Here is a 9,767-nt window from a genome sequence, read left to right as displayed (position 1 = left end):
AAGGGGCCAGCAAAGTCAACGTGAATACGTTGCCACGGGTTTTCAGGCCAGTCCCATGGGTGTAGGGGTGCCCACTGGGGTGCATTTCTTACACCCTGACATGACATACAAGCTTTTGCCTTCTCTTCAATAGCACTGTCCAATCTAGGCCACCAAAAATAGCTTCGTGCAATTTCCTTCATGCGCACTATTCCACAGTGACCGGAATGTAGCTGTTCTAACATCTGTGATCTCAGGGTGGTGGAATAATGACACGCCTCCCCCACAACAAACAACCAGATTGGACCGATAACTCCGTCCGCCTGGACATGTAGGGAACAAGGTCGGGTGAGACCGGAGAGGTTTGTCGAGATTTTCCATGCATCACCAGGTCCATAACTTGGGATAATACTGGGTCAACGGGTTGCCTTCTTTATCTGAGCAGCAGTGATGGGTGTATTATCTACCTGTTCAAAGTAGAAGATTTCCTTTGGGCACTATCTTGATGTTTGACCGGTAAATGCAACCTTGAGAGGCCATCTGCATTGCCCTGCAGAGTGGATTTCCGATATTTGATTTCATATGTGTGTGCAGAAAGTATCAATGCCCAACGTTGCATACGACTAGCAGCTAATGGGGGAATGCCTGTGTAGGGTCCAAAATTGATGTCAGAGGTCGATGGTCTGTAAGAAGAGTAAACTTTCGCCCAAACAGGTACTGATGAAACTTCCTAATTCCAAAAACAATTCCTAATGCCTCACGTTCGATTTGGGCGTAGTTAGTTTCTGCTTTGCTTAGAGTGCGTGAAGCAAAAGCAATAGGTCTTTCTTCTCCCAAAGGCATAATGTGTGACACGACCACTCCCACTCCATAAGGGGAAGCATCGCAGGCCAATTGCAGGGGTAAGGATGGATCAAAGTGCGTTAGAACTTCAGAATTTAACAATGCATCCTTAGCTTTGTTAAATGCAACATCACAGGCTTCAGTCCACTTCCAGGCCTTGTTCTGCCCAAGGAGCTCATGAAGTGGTTTTAGCAGTGTGGCTAACTGTGAGATGAACTTTTCATAATAGTTCAGTAGTCCTAGAAATGAGCGTAGCTGGCTTACATTTCGAGATGGGGGAGCCTCCACACTAGCTTTAACTTTTGCAGGGCCTTATGAAGACCTGCAGAATCGATGATGTGTCCCAAATATTCAACAGAGGGCTTGAAGAATTCACACTTGTCTTTGCGAACTTGTAGGCCATACTCTTCCAGTCTTTGTAGGGTAGCCTCTAAATTCTTTAAGTGATCCTCGTCATTTCTTCCAGTGACCAGGATATCATCCAGATAGCACTGAACTCCTGACAAGCCACACAAGATCTGGTCCATAGCCCTCTGGAACAGGGCGGAGCCGATGTGATTCGAAGGGTAGGCGACACTATCGATAAAGCCCCTTATGAATCAGAATAGTCAACAGCTCTTGGGACTTTTCATCGACGTGCATCTGTAAATATGCTTGACTCAGATCAATCTTACTGAACTTTTGTCCCCCAGCCAGGCCTGCGAAGAGGTCATCGATGCGGGGAAGCGGGTATTGCTCTGCACACAACACTGGGTTGACAGTGACTTTAAAATCACCGCAAATCCGGAGAGAGCCATCTTTCTTCACGATTGGAACGATAGGAGTGGCCCATGAGCTATGGGTAACTGGTATTAGGACTCCATTGGTGACCAGGCGCTCCAGGTCTGCTTCAACTTTTGGCCTGATGGCATATGGCACAGTTCGGGCTTTCAGATATTTTGGTGGACTGTCAGGTTTAATGTTCAATGTCACAGTGATTCCCTTCATACTTCCCAAATCATCTCCAAAAACAGCGGCATGTTTCCTTAGTATAGGGGTTAGACTGGTTTCTTCTTTAGTCATCCGGTGCACTTCTACCCAGTTCAGTTGAATCTTCCCAAGCCAAGACCTACCCATTAAGGCTGGGTAGTTACCTCTCACCACAAATAGTGGCAATTTAGCCGCCTGTCCATTGAGCTCCACCTTAACATCAATAGTGCCCAACATGGGCACAGCTTCACCTGTATACGTCTTCAGAACAGTTTTTGTTGCCTTAAGCGGAAGATGCTGTAGCTTTTCCTTATACACAGTCTCCGGAACCAGCGAGACAGCTGCACCGGTGTCTAGTTCCATGCGTATAGGTTTGCCCTCCAATAAGGGGGTTACCCAGTATTCATGTGAGCCCGCTGCCAAAGACAAAGCATGCACTGGCACTTCCTCTTGTGAGGAGGTGTCACCTTGATCATCCTGGGTCTGCTCTAGGGTATGCAAGGTTCCTCTTTTTGTCGGCCAGACCACAGGCCTCTTTTTCTTTTGTTTACAGGCATACTCAATGTGTCCCTTTTTGCCACAGTGTCGACACACCAGGTCCTTACACCAGCATTCTGATGCCTGGTGACCCAGCTTACCACAGCGGTAACATTCCTGACTCTGCACCGTTTTGTGGGTCAGTTCTTGTGACACTTTTTGCACCCTAGGGGATGCACCGATGTATTGTGCCTCCCTTGTAGCCAGTTCCATGGAGACAGCAATATCAACAGCCTTCTGTAATGTAAGCTGAGCCTCTGTCAGTAGGCGCTTCCGTATAGCTTCACTGCAGAGGCCACACACACTAACGTGTCACGCAGGGCATCATTTAACATCTCTTTAAATTCACAGTGTTCTGCTAGCTTTTTTAAAATGGCTACAAATTGTACAACTGTTTCATCTTCCTTTTGGTCTCTTTTGTGGAACCTATATCTTTCAGCAATTACCAGTGGTTTTGGGGAGAAATGAGACCCCAGGATTTCCACAATGTCACTGTAAGATTTAGTCTCAGGCTTAACAGGGTGTAATAAGCTGCGTAGCAGAGAGTAGGTTTTAGCCCCTAAACAGTTAAGAATATTGGCACCTTCTTCACTTCTGTAATGTCATTTGCAATACCAAAAAGCTCAAAACGCTCAGTATACACATGCCACTGCTCTGTATTCTCATCAAAAGGCTCCAGGGGCCTGGTCAGAGTAGCCATGATTTTTAGTTTCACTTTCACAGTCAGTGCAACAAGCAGCTTTTTTTCTTTGTTTGGTCTTTACCTTGACTTCTACTTCCTTCTGTTACTGGAGCAGCACCAGGATCCCATCCTCATCGCCAGTGTTGTATCCTTGGGGCAGCCGGTGTAGGAAGCAATCACTTGAGGCCAGAGAGCAGACAGCTAACCAAAACCTCCATTTTATTTACAGAGACAGAGAGCTCACTCAGCTGGTTGAAACCGGCTGAGCTATCCCTTAATAGTCTAACTCAGTTGCCATAGTAACAAAACCCATGACAACCAAATACACAACAAGTGGATCAAAGAGAAGTTTATTTTCCTCCCCACTTTTTAACAAATCCATGTGAAAGTTAGATTAAGTTTTCATTTTCTTAGGACTTTTAGATTGAAATTTTCTGTTGCATTATCAGAATGTCTGTTTTTAAATGTTTGCAACCCGTGTGCTGAGACACAGGAACAAGCTCCTGTGTTTGGTTGGGTCCATAGATTTTATTACAATAATACATCCCAGGCTGGAGCTGTGGCGTTCTCTACATTTTAAAGCAGATCAGACTAGTAAGGCTGCCAGTGATCCACGCACGATAGTCTGCCTTAGCAATGCGCTAGGGTCGCCCCTTCGGTTTGCTTGGTTTTTTACACAGACGTCTTTCCTAGCCTTTTAAACACTGTTACAGTTGTAAGAAATGGTGAGATTGCAGTGAAAGACACTTGGTGAAAGTTATAACAAGTATTTTACTCCATTTACTGATAGTAAAAGACAAAAGCCGTCTTTGTAACCGCATGAAGCCTATCTGAAGAACACCCCACCCCTTGACATTCCCTTTATCTGTCGGTTTGATGATTTCATCTAAAATGCCATTTGGGTCCTCGGCCTCTGTCACTTTCTCCACCAATTCTGCCCCTAGAGCTAAATGTTCCTGGGTTAAACAGAGGCACTGCAGTGCGTATCACAGCGTGATGATGATATTTAACACACTCTCCAGACACAAACTACCGCTAATTTCGTTAATTTTACAGTTTACACTCCTGGTGCCTCTGACCAGGGCATCTATGGGGCACCCAGGACAATCCTCAGTTTGTTTCTCTCTCAGGCAGTGTTTGATGATTCCGTGCACAGCTGCTCGCACCATTGCACGCATCGCGATTTTACGGTTATGAACTCGCACAGGCTTAATACCGAATTTCCCCCTCAGCTTTAGATAGTACAGGCCTATAGAATAAGCATCCCCCTCTGTTTCGGCATTCTGTTGAGCATCTGCTGTTGGGTCTGGGCCACAACAGACTGGGCCCAATCCGCTCGGCCCTTCGGAGCTGTCGGTGTCCAGAACCGCCAAGTCCTCTGAAGAACCATCGCTCAGCTGCTGAAAAATGTACAGTAAGAACTACGTGTGAGGCATCTTTGTACTTTGTCACAGCATGCAGCTTTTAAAACCTTTTACAACCTTTTGGACCCCTTCCATATTCAGCTTTTAAAAACAACAAATGACAACAAATGCAGCATGTCTCTGTGCAGGCTTGATCCAAAAGGCTCTAGCCAACCGAGCACCAGTGATCGGGTCCCTGCCAAACCGTCCCTTGAACATTCTTACATACAATGTACCAGTGCCTCTTCTCTGTACAGCCCTTTTTTTGATTGTTTGGGTTCTCCTCGCCAGGGTCCGGAGTCTCAAACAAGTCTTGGTCCGGCGGTCTGGCCTTGTGTTTCTCCACGCGTTGTTCTTTTGGGTACAGGCTGTGACGATGCTGTTCTGGCGGGACCCAACTGAGAGTGCCAATTCAGGACCAATTGCTTAAACAAGGCAGTTACAGCCCAAGGCTGGGGTTTTTCCACCTCTAAGGCAAACGAAACCAGCCAGAAAAAGGGGACTTTGGTTTCACCCCATTGGCTAACCACAAGTCACACAAGCAATTTCCTTAGACACTCCAGTCTCCCAGTATCACCACCCATTCCACTCGTCCTGGGGATGAATGGTTATGAAAACCAACACCCCAATAAAGAAAATGGTTCTCTCGATCCCAAAGAATCAAGCCCCAGACCCAGGTCAAAATACAAATCAGGTCTTACCCAAAAATCACACTGTTGCCAGTCCTTTAGAATCTAAAATCTAAAGGTTTATTCATAAAAGGAAAAAGGTAGAGATGAGAGCTAGAATTGGTTAAATGGAATCAATTACATACAGTAATGGCAAAGTTCTTAGTTCAGGCTTGTAGCAGTGATAGAATAAACTGCAGGTTCAAATCAAGTCTCTAAAACATCCCCAGCTGGGATGGGTCATCAGTCCTTTGTGCAGAGCTTCAGTTTCTAGCAAAGTCCTTCCAGAGGTAAGAAGTAGGATTGAAGACCAGATGGAGATGAGGCATCAGCCTTTATAGGCTTTTATAGGTGTAAGAACCTCTTTGTTCTTACTGTGGAAAATTACAGCAAAATGGAGTCTGGAGTCACATGGGCCAGTCCCTGCTTACTTTGCGGAGTTACAAGGCTTATCTGCCTTCTCTCAATGGGTCAATTGTGTAGCTGATGGTCCTTAATGGGCCCTCAAGCAGGCTAGGCAGAGCTAACACCAAATTGTCTGGCATGTCTCCCAGAAGCACAACATAAGTTTGAAGTACAGACAGTACAGAGCCAATACTCATAACTTCAACTACAAAATGATAAACAGACATACAGACAGCATAATCATAACCAGCAACCCATACCCTGGTCTTAGACACCTTATATGACCCCCTTTACATAAGATGTAGTGTCACTACAGGACCTTGGTTGCAACCATGTTCTATATGGTCCCAGATTATATCAATAATGTCACATGGGCATCATTAGCTATCCCTGATCCCCGCTCCCATGACCCATCTCAAACACTCTTCAGGTCCCATAGCAGCGATCATATAATGTCTCTCCATGAGAGACTTGACTGCCGGTGTTGGCCAGTGCCTTCTAGGTGCAGCCATCTTTCATCATCAGACCTGTTTAAATAGAAGCTCCTCCTTATCTTATCTAGTCTCTGATCCACTGGCTCACAGATGCTGTTTTTGCTCACAGGGGCTTTGCTGAAGAAGCACGTGTCATGGAGTGTAGGGGAGAGAGGGCCCTGCACCCCCCACTTCCTGCAATTCTCCGTATCTCTCAGTTACCCAGACGGTAAAACAGCAGGTTTATTAGACGACAGGAATGCAGTACAAAACAGCGCTTGTAGGTACAGAAAACAGGACCCCTCAGTGAGGTCCATCTTGGGGGGCAAGGAGCACAGACCCCGGTTCTCGGCCTCCCTCCATTTCCCCAGCCAGCTCCAAACTCAAACTCCCTCCAGCCGTCCCACCCCCCCACACACCCCAACCCCTTCTCCAGCCTTTGTCCAGTTTCCTGGACAGAAGGTGTCATCTGGCCCCAACCACCTCCTGGGCTCAGGTTACATGCTCATGTATCATCCCTCATGAAAGTCACACTCTGATGTCCCACCACCATCCAGCACCAATGCAGACAGTACCAGTAAATCCCCCACACAACGTTACCATGTCAATACTCCCCACTCACTACTCCGTCACACCACACTGCTTCAAATTGTCTTTACTAAAAATGGCCGACCTTAGTCTAAAACAGAAGGGAAAACTTTTTTATCACTATAAATTACTTCTATAAACAGGTTCTCTGTGTTTTTAACACTGGGATGTCTCTGCACGCTCACTTTTTATTGAAATGCATGTTCAAATGTGCTAAATAAGGGACGTATCTTCATATAGGCTTGTCTTTTAAAAAGTGTTTATTCCTTTAAAAGACTTCATATATCTTTCACTTCTATTTGTTAAAAAAAGTGGGGGAAACAGCTATCTTCTTCTCTTGGATCCACTGGCTCACAGACGCTGTTTTTGCTGCTGCTTCAAATTGTCCTCACTAAAAGCATAGGGAAAAGCTTTTAAAACTTTTTGTTAGCAAGGGTTTGTGGCTTTAACCCTGGGGTGTTTCTGCATGCTCATTTTTTATCAAAACACAAGCAAAAGTGTTAAATAAAGGGCTGTCTCTTCACATACACTAGTCTTTTCAAGTGATTATTCCTTTACAAAACTTAATATCACTTTTACATGCTTATGTTAAAAAGTGGGGGGGAAAGCTGCCTTCTTATCTCTGATCCACTGACTCACCAGATGCTATTTTTGCTCACAGCGGCTTTGCTGCTGCTTCAAATTGTCCTCACTAAAAAATGACCAATGTTAGTCTGAAACATAATGGAAAACTTTTAAAAACTGTTTGTTACTAAGGGCTTATGGTTTTAACCTTTATTAAAGCCCCTATGTAAAAGGGCAACATGGCGGGAAAGATGCTTGGGATCTGTTTTTTTAGTTAAGAATAAGGCAGTTAAGGGGGTGGGGGAGGGAGATGGCTCCTGTTTAAAAACCTTAGGACTGTCGGATTGGTTCAGGAAAATGTATTTTATCACCCAGCTGTAGAACAGCATCTGATTGGTCCGATCCAAAGGTGGCGACAACTATCCTGAGGGGCTCTGAACCTGGGAAGTTGCCTCTTTCTTCAGGAACAGTTAGAAGCGTAAGATCTCGCTTGCTCTCTCTCTATCTGACTCAACCACGTGCTGTTTATCTTTGCCATTTGCAAAGGGGCTATCTTTTCCCTTTTCTTGCCCTGTTCTCTCTTAACCTACCTTTATATGTTTCTCTTTTATTTATCTCTTTTTAAATGCTCTTTTCTTAACCGATCCTGGTATTTAATAGTTTAAATGGTTCTTTCTTAACCAAGCTTTAAATTTTTACCATGAGCTTACTAAATAGTCTCTGCCTTAGTAAATGCCCTGTTTTGCCATGTGTTCTTTTTAACCTATTTTTCAATATTATTTAATATTTTTGAATGCTCTTTCTTAACCTACCCTTATATTTAATACAACTTTTACATTTATCTCAAATATTTTTATTCTTTAATAACATACCAAACTAGCCCTTTAAAAACACCTCTCCTTCTCAACCTCACCAAAAATCTCTTCCAAATTATCCCTTTAAAAACAAAAATCTTTATTTTTCTTTAAGTTCTCTTTCTATTCTTTAATAATACGTCAAACTAGGCCTTTAAAATCATCTCTCCTTACTAAACCTAACCAAACAATCTTTCTTTCCTTTTTTTCCAGTCCAACACTTACCAAAGCTTTCTTTTATTAATCTTTAAGCTCTCTCTCTCTCTTCTTTCAGCCTTTTTCTCTAAACAATCAACCAAATATTTCAGAGCACAAACACGCAACATTCCCCCTATACAAACAATAAATAATCAAACTTTTTTTTTTTCCAAAATGGCCAATGGCACAAAACCTTCACAACAAAAGAAAGGAGAACAGAGGTTGGGACATAAGTCCTAAATGGGGTGTGGAGGTTAAAAATACCTGGTGATGAATACTACCGAGCTATATACTACTCACAACCCAGCCTGTCCATGGTCCTGCTTACAAATCCACCTGAAAAGCAGAGTGCAGTTGGCATCATTCCACAAATTCAGGGCGATTGAGCGAGACTTAACACAGTTTTCTCTTCTTCCGGTCCCCTGATGCCAGTTGTCTGGCTGATTCTCCTCCCAGAAACTACGGATCAGAGTGTTAATGTCTCAGGGGAGAACCACAGCCAATTCCTGAGCTCAGTTCTGCTCTGTGGACTCTGTTGTTGGCAGGGGACCAAGACACCCAGCAATGACGCAGTGAAGCGATGCACCCCCCGGCCACCCCTCAGAGTTCTCCACAGCTCTTGTGGCCATGGTAACGAAGGGCTTCTGACGGCCGGGGGTAGCACCTGCCCGGCGCCTGACAGGCCAGCAAAGAGCCAAAGTCAGTGTGTGGCTCCAAATGCTGAGCAGCAGCAACTCGGATCTCAGTGCCCAGAACCAGAGCAGGTGGCACAGCACGTTCCAGGCACCCCCGAGATGGGAACGCAGGAACGGGAAGAGAGGGCAGCGGGGGCCAGTCATTAACTTCCCCCTGGCCCTGCTTATGGGCCTCGCCCACAGCCCCCTGAGGTCACTGCACCGACTGCAGCTGGCTCCGGCCATGGCCCCGGCCCCACAGCCTCCCCGTGCCCAGCCTGACCGAGGGGAGAGTGCAGCGCAATCCCAAGGAGAGCGGGAACCTGCCTCATCCCACGACTTCCTTACTTGTGAAAAGTAATAGAGGTTCCCACCGTAAAACCTCCAGCGTCCGGAGAACCCCGTTTTCACCATGTCACCTAGGAGCAGAGACTGAGGTGAGACACCCGGGCTAAAGTCACAGGGATACACGCAGGGAACTCAGGGTTTCTAGTGCTGCATTTCCCCTGCCCTTCAGCTGCCCCCAGCCCAGGGAGCTTCTGAATCCTGATTCTCCAGCATCACAATAAGTAACTTTTGTGGCCATGTGATGGATCCCACAGAGCGCTGCAGAAAGCAGACACCACGGGGTCACTCCCCCAGCACTGAAATGCAGCTGCATCTGGGCTGGAGCATGGGCACTGGTCCCAGTGCAGAGCAGCACGGCTGTAATGGGAAAGGGGAGACTCACTGTGCAGCTGAGCTGGCGGAGGGAATTCAGGAGGGGGAATGTAGCTGCCCAAGGTGGAACATCCCCTGGTTCTGCATCAACAATTTTCATTGATCATAAGTGGTGAAGGTCTCGGGTCTTTGCACTTTCGCATCTCCCCCAACACCCTGCAGGGGGCGCTGGCTCAGGGATGGCTCTGAAATTAACGCCCCATACGCTGA

This window comes from Mauremys reevesii, unplaced genomic scaffold (genome assembly GCF_016161935.1).
Source record: "Mauremys reevesii isolate NIE-2019 unplaced genomic scaffold, ASM1616193v1 Contig25, whole genome shotgun sequence".
Taxonomy (NCBI): Eukaryota; Metazoa; Chordata; order Testudines; family Geoemydidae; genus Mauremys; species Mauremys reevesii.
The sequence above is the reverse complement of the archived record's forward strand: the minus strand, read 5'-3'. Positions refer to the sequence as shown.